Here is a 13,584-nt window from a genome sequence, read left to right as displayed (position 1 = left end):
GATGCTGCAAAGTCCAACTCTACTTTTGAGTTAAGGTCAATGTCAGTTTGCAAAAAAGGAAGCAGACCAGTTGGATTATTTAGAAACATTTCCAGGGGAGAAAGCAAAGACTGAGTAGTTTTTGTTAACCATGGTGGTACATGTTTCTGTGTCACTCTAGCAAAATTGTCTAGTCAATGTAATTACTCTCTTAGGTAGTTGTTTTCCAAGTCTTACTAAAGCAATTGAATAATCACATATTGGTTCAATCATACATGAATGCATAGTGTAAAATGTTCCAGCCCACATTTACAAAAAAAGGCATCAGGCAAATCTCTTTGCAGAGACTGTTTATATCAATATATTCTGCTTTACAGGAAAGTAGAGTTGGTTTTCACACATTTACAATTTATTAAAATCTATAAACCAAGGTTGCTTTCCAGGATGGTAAATGTGACAAGGATTAAACTGTTACTGTATGCTGTTCATAACCACTCTGCTTAAGGCATTACTAATGTTTACTGTTTCTGTTACTCAATGCCAACACATTAGCTCAAGTAACCAGACACCAAGACAGAAAGGAAAACATAGAAAACAGAAACAACACTGGTTTTCGACTCCCAATTTAATGCTAAAAATTAAAATTTCAGGAAGGCTTTAAAACATTACAATTCATGACATCCTTATTCACTGATTTAATATACACTTGTCTTAACACAAAACAAACAAGTTTAATGATCTCTTCATAACAACTTGATTCTTGTCTTTGAAGTACACAATACAGCAGTACTCGAACTTAAAAAAAAAAAAAAAAAAAAAAAAAAAAAAAAAAAAAAAAAAAGAAGGAAAAATAAACCATGCACAACAGAAAACTACCAGAAATGGTTTTGGAGACCACTTATCTTGACCTCACAGATCATTCTTAGGGACAAAACCAACACATTTCAGAACAGCAACAGTCTGTACTCTGTGCAGTATCACAATTCTTTACCAAACCATTTTTCTAAAAGTGACACTTGTGCTAACTCAGTGGCTAAAAGTTAGCAGCTGTGCCAAGCTGCACACTGAGGTCTGTTGTTAGTGGTAACGGAAAGAATCCAACTTGATTCAATATGGGAATTAAAAAAAAAAAAAAAACACCTTTATTTTTTCTAAGCTACAACAACTTTCACACAAGCTTCAGCCATTTCAAAGATTTCCACTGCTACTAACAGAATTGACATTAAGTTTTGAGAGAACTGAACATACCTATGTGACATCAGGAGGCCAATTAGCACCACAAACAATGTGACACAAGCACTCAGTATAACAAGAGAAGACTGCAAATCAAAAACTGTTTAGATCTGGTGCCCTCACCCTTTGTTCCCATGTGGCCCTGTTCCTTTTCACCCCTGCCCCCCTTCATCCTCTAGTTTCCCATCTGCACATGGATCCTAGACAGTGACCACTCCAAAAAGTCAAAGCTTTTTCAGTCCTACTGTTGTTAGCCACAGCAAATATGGTCAGAATTCAACCTTTTTTCACTGCAGAAAAAGAGACACTGATGATGGGAAAGATGAGGAATGGGGAAAATTTGGGAAACAAGTGACTAAGAGAATAAGAATACATAAGACAGAATATACCAATTGAATCAGCAGTAATATTTATAAACACAAAACTCAGTCATATATACACCCTGAACAACACCAGAACGTACACCACTGATTCTAGAAAAGACATACTGAATCAAAATTAAGTAAGTGGTTAACTTGTATTATGCTATTACCATGATCCTGGTTTCTTTTTGTCTACTGCCATTCATCAGAGAAACCCTTCATCCTCCACCACTTCATCACACCCACACCTTTTATTAGATATTGCAATACTTTAGGGAGGGACGTATCTAATTTTATTTGTGCAGTATTTCAGAAATATGCCCCAAGCCTTATAGAGACGACGGGCATGTATAAAATGCTGGTGGCAGCCAACACCCACACTTGTGTGCAAACAGCACTTGTCTAAATATTGCCATAAGCAGATGCTGACTCACTAACAGATAACATGTTAACTACTTAATGTGAGGAAAAAAGAAGTGATCGAGATACTAAAGCAGATGTGTCCAAGCATGAGAGAAAGCACAGGGAATAAAAACCTGTATACTCAATTCTCCAATAATATGTGAAACTTAATCAAATAAATCCTAGGACAAGTCCTCCATCTGAATGAACACAAGATTGTTACAGACAATTCTTGTCCTGAAAGACAAACAACCTAAGGTTCAAGTCCTCTTGGACAACATTTGAGTTTAGGTTTCCAGCACTCCAGATGAACTACATACTGTTTTACACCCCAGCAGTAAGACCAATAAAGATAGTAGATACCTCTCCATTTAAAATCTAGGCAGTCAGATATACTTTTGATATAGCCCTTGTATCAAGTGGATACTCCACCAGTTATGACACAGGTTACGCACAAAACCAAACCCTAGAGCTGTTTCAAACTATCAAAATACAGATGCTCATGACAGAATTCAGACTACAAATTTTATCAATTCTGAGAATGCTTGTGGCATCAAATGTTTGAATTCATCTTGTGCCTGTGGTATTTTATGGCCACTGGTTGGTCCAGGAGATACTGCAACACAGTTTGAACTGTTAAACAGCTGAGGTTTCATACTTGAAATTATCAAATTATGCATAAAATACTGAATTCATAGAACTAATGAGACCTATGCTGTCTTAATGTGTCATGAATTTGGTATTAGGAATTGGAAGAACCCTCTTACATTTCACATAGTTCAGAAACATAATTTTATAGCATAATGGAGATTTTGTATTTAAATTGTCTCAAAAAGAGAAGAAACTAACAGCAAACAGTTGCTAGAATTGTATACTTAATTATAGATCTCACACTACCAGCCAAGTCATTGTTAGGGTATGTAAATTCCTGAGTTCTCTTTCCTTTCAGGGCAGAGGTGAGCAGTGCTTGTCAAGCAACACTTACAGCTATTTTTAGATGTCATTTCCCCCCTACATGTGTAGAGGCATAGCTTTCCAATTAAAAATTGCTATGATGAACCTTTTACTTCCTTCTGCATTTTTGTTCCCCACTGCGTTACAAAATTGAATTAGGAGACATCACTGGCCAGCCAGTTTGATTACAAATATAATCAACAATCTGACAACATGCTTGCAAAATTGCTAAATATTCATAGCCATGAAGGAAATTAACTTCAGCTGTGCTCTTAACATGCCAAGTAAGACAAAAATATTTGTGTTGTTATTGCTTGTCTGAGCGGGTTTAGATAAAAAAGGAAGCATCAGATATTTGTTATAGCTTCAACTGTCAATTATTGCACACACCACCTTAAAATTAAGTGTTGCCTATAAACAGTAACAAAAACACCATGAGGAATAATACATTTCTATATTGAAAACAGCAATTATATAGTTGATCAGCAACTATGTAGAATCAGAGATATGAATTTTTAAAAACACACTGATCTGAAGCAGGGATACACCCTGAAGGCAGATGTCCAGTACCGCAACTTCTTTTTGTTAACTCTGGACAATAGAACAGGTGTCTTCCTGGAAGCTGGTGTTTCCTGTTTGAATTGATATTAGATTTTTAACTAACTACAGCAGCTACTGACTGTGACTAAACATATAAAACATCAAACCAAAAAGTATTTTTACCCTACTACACTTCACACAGGCATGCGCCATCTGTCACCGAGGTATGATCTGTAGCTGTGACATTATCACATTACTCTCCAAAAGACTAATGCTACTGCCTAATCCCTGTCTTGAGCCAATTGCTAAACACTAAGCCTTGGCTTGCTGTCAGATCTCACTACCTGCTCAAGAACCAATGATGGAGCACAATTCTCACTTTTTATCATAGAATTTAAAGCTACCCAACCCCTTTGTTGCAGCTAATTTATATTCTGCAAATACTGTTAGAGGTGGTATGTTTCATGGATGAAATTATGCTATAGAATCTCCTCGGATTTTTGCTATGTAACAGGATAACAATCCCCCTCTAACACACAAAACAAACCAGGCCCATAAGTGACCTGAAATAAAAGGCAAACAGCTCATTAAGGTAATAAAAAATTTCTGTTATTTGAAACTGCAGAGCTGCAAGGTAATTAATCCCCAGCTCATAAGATAATTTAGGGAAATTAATATGCTGAATTTAACTGATTGGAAAACAGTCCAAGCTGTTCCTGTCTAAAAAAAAAATCCCTCTGCTGATTGAACTTGAAGTAACCAATGCCTCTCAATCTAAAAAAACCCAAACCCACAATTGTTACTTAAAAATCATGTGTGGATGGTAGTCTGCGGAAAGGAGCAGGACATGAGTTTGCTGTATTCCCTCCAAAAATGAGATTGCAGTGGGGGTTGTTTTGTCTCATGTCTTACCCTCTATTTATTAAATTTAATTTAAACCAACACAGCATCACATACAGAAATGATTGTTTGTGTGTAGTCAGCAAATCAGTAGGTTTCTCCTCATCCCCAATTTCTCATTCTTCTCATGGTTGTCTTATAAAAATATACTGCCTGGAAGAATATGCCCTTCAGATACTGATAGGAGCACTACCAAAATGCATGTCCTAAAATGCATTTGAAGATTATATCCATACATCTTCAAAAATACTTTTTACTGTAGTTGCCCATTACAGTTCAGAAGGTCTGCCAGTAATAAGTGAAATGCATTCACTGTTAGATCTGATAGCCAAACAATGGAGGTTCTTAGGGGTTTCTGGCTTCTAGATATTGCCCCATTCTCAGTTCTGAGTCAAAACAAAAACAATCAGGTAAAAGCTTTAAAAGCAACCTAACATCTTTTTAATCTAAAATTAATTTTTTCTGGATCTTCCAGATCTTCTCCAACAAGCTAGTACAAGATCTGGACAAATCAATTAAGTCTGTATTTAAAGCTTTCCTAGCAATAAAGCAACTCACTTGTTTAACTGCAGACTACTGGATTCTAATTTCTAAGAGAAGAACTGTGTTAGATAACACCTCTATGCAATATTCTGTCTAGCAATAAGACACAGTAACTAAAAAAGAGAATACAATCAATCCTTTCCAACAGGTTGATTCCTAACACACCAGTCAGCTCTGCTAACAGAAGAAAAAGCACTAGAATATCTTCTACTATGGAAAAAACCTCAGCACTAAAGATCAGTAGTGAGATTAATGGACTTACTTTATTCTAGATACCAGCTTTCATTTTAATACCATTAAGGGATTACAACTTAGACTTAAAATGATGGACAAAATCACTCAACAGTTTTAATGCATGTGGCTCTATGAACAATGCACGTAAGTCCAGTTTTCCCATAAAATTACAGAAATCCAAAAAGTAATGCACATGAAGGTAATCTTTTCTAGTCTTCACAACAGTAAGAGACTGGGCTCAGAATAAATGCTAACATTATGACACATAAAAGCAGAGACTAGAATGAGCATTAGCAGTTAGACAGCAGCAGTGTTATTAGCGCCTCATTTAAAAGGAAACAAACATTTTTAACAGCTTTGATTAGACTGGCAGGCCGGCATCTAAATCTGAAATAGCAAATACTGAGAGACAGAGCTTAACCAATTTATCTAACACCCACTCACTAGTTTAAGACTAATGAGCCTTAAACTTAAATCTTGCTCGATGTAAAAATGCCTGGGCAATCACACCCGACAGATACCAATTCTTAATCTCTTATGGTTACTGTTTGCTTTAAATGCATGTGAAGAAAACTACAGCTCACACATTTGAAAAGGAGGAGTCCTGACCCTAAGTCAAAATTTGACTCTTCCAGAGGTATGGGAATAAAAAGGAAAATACCAAAATATAAAAGAGGGGAAAGAAAAGCTGGGTTGGGTTGCTAATATCTCCTATCAGTCCAAGACTTCTCAGAGACCTAGTACAGGTCTACAGGTGATCCTTCCTGTGACAAAGTCCACAATAATGGTGAGAGCCCCCAGAGAGTCACCATGCTTGCTTCCTCATCTTTCCATTGTGATTTTTTCTGCTGTTGGTCAGCCCACTCCTTTCCACTCTTCTGCTGTTTCTTCTGTTTCAACGAAGTTTTTTTCATACCCCAAACTGCATCCCCTGCCTTTCTAATATTAGTGTCCCTGACATGCTTCCATCTCACAGATTTTCCAGATGATAAACACAACTGGTAACTGTCTACCTAAATTCAATGCATATAAAACCAGAACATAAACTCAACCATCAACAATGATTTTATCACGTTTTGCTTACTTCTGGACATCACCAGTACCTCGTCCATTACTCTCACCCACAACTCTCCTTGCTTCCTCATCCTTTGAATCCCTGTAGTCACACCTGTCCCCAAGCCCCAAACACCCAAAACAAAACCTTAACCCCAAAAACTTATACTTAATACAAAAATAATTTCTAGGACACTGCTTAACTGTATTGCTGGTTTAAGTACTCCCATTTTGCCCATTTCCTTTGAAGATATAAGTAGCTTATTTTCATTTACTTTCTCAAACTATTTTCTCATTCAAAAATCAAAAGGAGACTCCTCAGTCAATAAGGTTAGCTTCTACCACCATCTATCTAGCTTCATCAATTCTTCAGAGCAACTCTTGATAGCATTCTCACATAGATACCTAAAACGAATTCACTGTGTATTCCTTTATATTTTCCTTGTCTCTTGCTTAAAAACAAAATCCCAACAGCTATCAGGCTGCTGTTGTGCAAATACTACTGCTCATCAGATTGAAGAGTGTTTACCATCACCATCCCTCACTTCATGTGCTCCCCTACTAAGTCACCCTAACCTGTTCTGAAGGACAATTAACCTGTTGTCTATCCTACACTTGTGTTGAATCATGAGAGGCACTTCCAGTTTGTTTACTAAAACTCCTTTAGGTTATACAAAGGGTAATCATAATGCTTTGGAAAATAATTGATTTTACGCATCCTGAATGAAAATGAACTACATATGTTACACCTATACAAATACATGCATAAAAACCAAATAGTCAGCTCTGCTGGTACAAACATTTAGACTTTCTAAGAAGAAAACTTAAAACAGATATATCTACCTGGTCTGTTTCTTTACTGTTCCAAATCATAGTAAGCAAAAATACAAATTGAGTTTAATAAAAACTATAAAATCCAAGAGAAGAAATACTGTAAGTCCTGATTTTTTTATTCGAGGAGAAGAACAAGCCACAGTTCTATGGTGAGAGGCAGGAGTCAAGCAATTTCCTTGGTACCTGAAAGAAGGTAAGTTTTTTCCCCTTGTGCTCCAATCAGCTCAACTAGTTATAGAAACTACTTCTATGTTTTCATAGAATCATAGAATGGCTGGTGTTGGAGGGGACCTTAAAGATCATTAGTTCCAGCCATTTTGCTCCAGGCAATGGTGCTTTCCACTGGATCAGGTTGCTCAAAGCCTGATCTAGTCTGGAATGGGGCATTCCTAGCTCCTCTGGGCAAACTGTTTCAGTGCCTCACAATCCCTACAGTTAAGAATTTCTTTCTAATATCCAGTTTAAACCTACTCTCTTTCAGTTTAAAGCCACTCCCTGTCCTATCATTACACACTCGTGCAAAAGTCCCTCTCCATATTTCTTGTAGTCTCCCTCCAGGTACAGAGAGCTGCTGTAAGGTCTCCCTGGATTCTTCTCTTTTCCAGGCTGAAGAACTCCTAACTCTCTCAGCCTGTCTTCACAGAAGAAGTACTTGAGCCTGCCAATCATTTTCATGACCCTATATGAAACAGACCTACAAAAGTTCCAAACTTTCAGAAAGTTTTACCTCTGGATTCGAGAGGAGGTATTTAAGTTCCAAAATAAATTACAACATGTTGTAACTGTGAATAGAGATTTAGAATAACTCTGGAATACTTCTTACTTGAAGTCTCCATTCTAGCACAAGAGGTAAGGAAGGACTGAAGCAGAAACCATACAAACATCTAAACTGAGCAAGAACATTCTCTTGGTTGAATTTTACATGGCTTGGTATTAGCAAAAAAGACCAGAGAGGCTTCTCCATCTGACCAAGAGTCAAATCAAGCAGTTTGGTATCCTGAAGCAGCAGCAGTTAAATACAAAAATAAGCAGAGCTCTTTTCTCACTTATGTAACTAATTCAAGGGCTAGAGAAAGGCAGTACCAAAACATTGTTTTACATGGTATTCTGGGGAAAATATTAATCCTCTACCATAAAACCAGAATGAATCTAATTAATTACAGGATTACAATCACACAATTCTCTGACTGATCAAAAAAATTTAAAATGTGAACCATTTGATGAATAAGCCTACCAGTTTGATCATCAAGCTCTTCTCAACTTTCTCAATTACAGAAGTCTCCTATTTTGCCAAGCAAATTAAACATATCTGTAAATTTATAAAAAATAAGTGTATTTTGGTATATTTTATCTCATTCTCACCCACTTCAGTGGTCCTAACATTAGCATCCTAGATACCTTAGGTAGACCCCCTTCACCCTTTACTTTCTGAAGTTTGCAGCTTCTAACCCACAATTCATTGCTACAGCTTTTCCCCCTCATTTAATTAACACATGCGCACTTCTCACTACAATATTAGCCTGTTTTAGATTCAGTGTTTCCTAAGCATCTACTAAAACATCCTTTAACTGATTTCCCTTTAAAACTGAGTAGAAAAAGGAATTTCTATACAGATGATTTCATTGAATGGCATCCAAGTGATCTTTATAAAAAGGAACAAATAAATGCTGCTGATTAAACTTCATATTTATTACGTACAATCAAAGTCAATTCACAGTCATTTATACTTTATCAAAAACAAGGAGGTTTTAAATACACTACTGGTTATTTGGCTCCTTTCAATAATAGGTGTGACTCCAAATCCTTTTATAATTACTTCTAAAAATACTGCATCCATCATCTTTTTTAATTAACATTTTAGTATTAGTAGTACAAGACCACCTGCACATAAAAATTAGGTTTCCTGTACTTAGCGAGTTAGTCATCCTGTATGTGACTGCAATTTGATACTCCACAGCAAGCTATTTCTGCTGTGGCCAAAGAGGAAACCAACTGCTAAGTGGTGTGTTTTTTTTGTTTTGTTTTGGTTTGGTTTTTCAGTTCTCATTAAAATAGAATTGTCCTTTTTCTTCACTTTGTCCTTGCTTTGCAAGCAGCTATTTTAACCACCAAACATACCACTTTTTCTACCAAAGGTCAGTGACCCTACACAGATCAACCATAATAGTTTTCTTTACTCCTTCAAACAGTACCCAACACTTTTTTTTCTTTATAAACATTCTCAGAATTATTCATCAGTCCTCCATGAGCAGTACTTTCAGTATCTTGTATTTGTATTAGAAAGAAGTTGGGTATTTTTCCTTCTCACACACTTCTTAAGAGATATTCTACTTGCTTCTTCTCTGTAACTAATGTTCACTTCAAGCCTCTTTTTTTTTTTTTTTTTTGAGGAAGATCTGCCATTTCTTTTCATCCTAAAATCAAACTGCTGCTTCATAACAGGAAAACCCACTCCTTTTACACCACTTACCTAGCCACCTAGCTCACTCTTATCATCTTTGTCCTCATGCGCTTAACAAAGAAAGTGTCCGAAGACCACTTGGACCTGCAGAAACACTATGCCTTTTGCCCATTTATAAAAAAATGACAGTCTTGTCTTGGATGGCTAAAAGTCATCATAGATATGTAGTCTGTAGTGTAATATCATCAGGGCAATATAGCATTCTAAAACACACAGCACTTTGCATGCTACTCCTTCCCAATAAATCAAAGCAACTCATTCTTTTGCTTTCTGTGTACAAGGCTTCTTTGGATTGAACTTGATGCGGATTGGCTAGCTTCAAATTCACCTGGTCTTATTTAGTGAAATCCAGTATTTCTCATCCTGATGTGGAATTCTATAAGACATCAATCTGTACAGCTCCCCACGCTGTTGTTGTATGATCCTCCTGACACAGCAAAGATACAGGAAGAAAACTGCACTTTTTATATAAGCTTGTGCAATTAAATTTTAAACTCGTACAATTCTTCATATAAAGAAAAAAGTATTTTGGCAGAAAAACAAACTGGCACATCCAATACAACTACCCACAGCTGCTTATGACATCATTGAAAGTAAACCATTCTATCGGGCATTTCTGTCTCACCATTACTTCTTCTCACTAGGAGGAAAATATACTTTCACATCATAATGTGTACAATTGGATCATTAAGAAAAAGATATCCTGGGGTTAGGGAGGGAAGCAAGAAACAAAAGGAAAGGAGGATATTGTCAGAGAGGTCTGTGAATGACACAGAAGCAATATCTTAACTGGAGAAATAGGCACTGGCATTCAAAGACAACTGTTGAAAGCAAGTTTACTTGCCTTCATTAGCTCGCACTTGATTCTATATCCATGGAACAATGCAGATGGAAAGGGAGAGAGGGAAGAGGAAGCCAGCATGTGCCATGCTATTTAAATACCTTAAAAGAATTCTCTACACACTTCTCCTCTAACACCATCACACATTTATGACACTGTTTAAGAAGCTTTTTGTTTGCTAGTCAGCTTAATTGACAAACAAGATTCAAGGACTGCTTATGTAATACAAGCATGAGTACCCCAACATCCAGCCTTGGCATACAATTAAAGTTGCCTCTATGGAGACAGGATGTTTTCCTTACAATACCCAATTCTGGCCATGTGACAGATAGCAAGCTTATCACACAGGTCAACCCTATGATAACTTAATCTTGTTTAGATACTCCTAGCAGTGCACACATTTAAAAGGACAAACTATCATTGCTTATGTGTTCTTAAACCAAAAAAACATTCAACAAAGCAGTCTAGAATATGTTAACAGAAGTGCCTGTGCGTCTGAGAATCATTTCAGTTATTGAGACAGCTTGTCCATAACCTCTCCTGCACTACAGGGACCACTGGGCTCACAGAACAATGAGTTCCCAAGTGCATTGCCAAGATAAAATACATCTCATGTTGACTAGTTTAACCTTCACAGCTGAAACACCTGAGGTATGCTTGAGCAGGCACTTCATGCCAGAACTTGTCAAATATAACTAAGAAGGGAGAGATTTGGGGCACCATTTATTGCTACAAGGAGAAATGAATCAGCAAATCAAGAGGGTTCACAGATTAAATATGCAAACCAGAGCTTATGTAAGAATTCTGGAACATGTCCAAAATAAAGAAGTCACAAGAATACTGAAGGGATGGGATACAGGGGATGCCTTTTAGTCAATGTAGTTCTCTTTATTCAGGTAGAAGTCTTGATAACAAGACAATGAAATAGGAATTTCCTTACCTAACTGTATTTACACAGCTTCAAAATTGCATCCTTAAACAAAGCATTGTCAGATGACCAATTACTTTCCAAATACATTGCAAAAGAAGTTGCTATACTCTGTAAGAGTGAAGATTTCAGAGTCTTGTCAAATTCACCAATCAGGCAGTGTATGGATTACAAGAAGTTAAAAAAGAAAAAGAACTCTGACAACTTTTAGTGTCATGTTTCTTTCCTGTACTTCGGCTATTCACAAGTAAAAACTTGTTTATGGTCTCTATTTCCATGGTGCTATTTCAGTACCTGTAAAATACATGTTGATACATTACCTCCACATTGGACCTAAGCATTTAACATCGTGCTCACGGTGAATTTAGCAGCTTGACAAATTACAGTTACTTTCCCAGAAACCTACTCATTACAAAATTTTTGAGAAGCTGGAGACCATGCACTAAATTGGCATTAAAAAGCCTCTAACCAAGATGATCACAAAACACGAGGAACACTTACTAAGTCTTTTGTCTACAGTAAGTATTTCATCACAACATGCTTTGCAATTCAGGTATTAAAGATGTGTGTGCAGCCACAAAGTTATCAAAAAGCAGTTGCTTAAAAATCCTGTCCTTTACAGTGGGTTGAGATTTTCTTCTTTCATTAAAGACTCATTAATGAAGGCTGCTAATGAATCAACTGTTAGGAGTGAAAGAGGGACGAGACATAAAAGCAAACTATTGCAAAATAAGAAACAATATCTATCTTTAAACATACCATTTCAGTTACCCCAGCAATACTGGGTGTTTCCAAGTAAAAAGCTGATTCACAATGAAACCAGGATTATAAAACAATGATCTAATTTAACATAATATTATTAGCAACATTAAAATACATGGTTTTGCCTATTATCTTACACATATTCAATGTTATTGAACAACATTAGTAGCATTAAAAAAAAAGAACCTCCACTAAATCCAAACTGTGTCCTGATGCCTGTAGTCTCCACTTTGTGGTTAGTTTGGCAGTAAGTAAAACAGTAGCAGCTTATTAGAAGTCCCAACCTATCCAAATGATAATATTTTCTCTCTTTTGTGACAATTTTTTTTCACAATATCACTCTCTAGTCAGAGAACTATGAAAGAAATCTCTAAAGTTTAATAGAGAAAAATGGCACTTTTTAAAACTCTGTAAACAAAGATCTACAGAAACAGTAACTGTGAAGCCCTCACACAAAATATCAAATACTTTTAATATATATTTACACATATATATTTAGGATTTTCCTCACAAAAAAAGAATGTGCTCCTCAAAATCTAACTTTTTCCATTAAAACCCACTCTTACTCCATGAACTCCTTTCCAAGAAAAGGTTCCTATACTTGGTACTGTCTTTTCACAATTTTTCCTCATTTAAATATCATTACTTCTTTATTTCTAAGCACATAATTTCTGCAATTATTAAGCATTTAAAACATTATTTTTGCCATTAAAATACTTCTCGAAAGTCGAACATTTTCTGTGGCTAGTTACACATATTTGTGGGTGCATTCTAACTACATTCTTGAATCAGACCAAAAGATGGTGAGAGCAAAATAACAAAAAAATGTATTTGCTCAACAGTCCTTATTAGGACTAAGACAGTATATTATCGTATATCCAGTATATACTGTAGTCTACCAAAGATTTTTGTGGCACTTCAATAAGGGACAAAAATTATTAAAAAAAGGCCACAGCATTCTAGATATTTTTCCCTGTTCCTCTATGACCCCTTTCTGAGCATCTATGTGCATTTGCTATTAAATAATGCAGTGAAAAATAAGTTTATAAAAAATCCCTTCAGTCTTAACCCACCCTAAATATACCACTAACAACAGAACAAGTATACAGAACCACAACAGTACATATATGCAACCGAAAAAAAAAAAAGAACCAACAAAAACAAAAAACCCCAACCCAAATCACTCTAACCTTCCTCTACATACAATAACAGCATCTAAGTTAGCCTATCCAGGGCAGAAATATTTGTTTGAAATTCATTTTATTTTTGCACAATTAATATATTACCACAAAATGGGTTATCAATTCAAAGTAAGCAAACAATGCAGAAAAATAGAGCAGAAGCAATGGAAGTCAGGTTGCCTCTAAGCAAGTGCTCACACAGAGTTCCCCAACTTTGAAACATAAACAGACCATGCTCTGTGACCCAAGTGCCACAGATAGTGCCAGTATAGTGAATATTTCCAGCACCCCTTGAGAGAAAGCAAACACAATTCACATTTCTCATGCATCATCCCTAGAAGCTACCGTAATACAAATTCAACAGTTAAACATTTGTC

The 13,584-nt window shown here is 36.2% G+C and overlaps 1 protein-coding gene across 2 annotated transcripts in view; it reads right to left on the bottom strand.

The window, feature by feature from the left end:
* The window catches only part of ERBIN (erbb2 interacting protein), a 118,247-nt gene that overhangs the window by 83,704 nt on the left and 20,959 nt on the right, over nucleotides 1–13,584 (bottom strand). The window lies entirely within an intron of this gene.

This window comes from Chamaea fasciata, unplaced genomic scaffold, assembly GCF_029207755.1.
Source record: "Chamaea fasciata isolate MVZ Bird 193981 ecotype frontalis unplaced genomic scaffold, bChaFas1.0.hap1 SCAF_4, whole genome shotgun sequence".
Classification (NCBI taxonomy): Eukaryota; Metazoa; Chordata; class Aves; order Passeriformes; family Sylviidae; genus Chamaea; species Chamaea fasciata.
The sequence above is the reverse complement of the archived record's forward strand: the minus strand, read 5'-3'. Positions and strand labels throughout refer to the sequence as shown.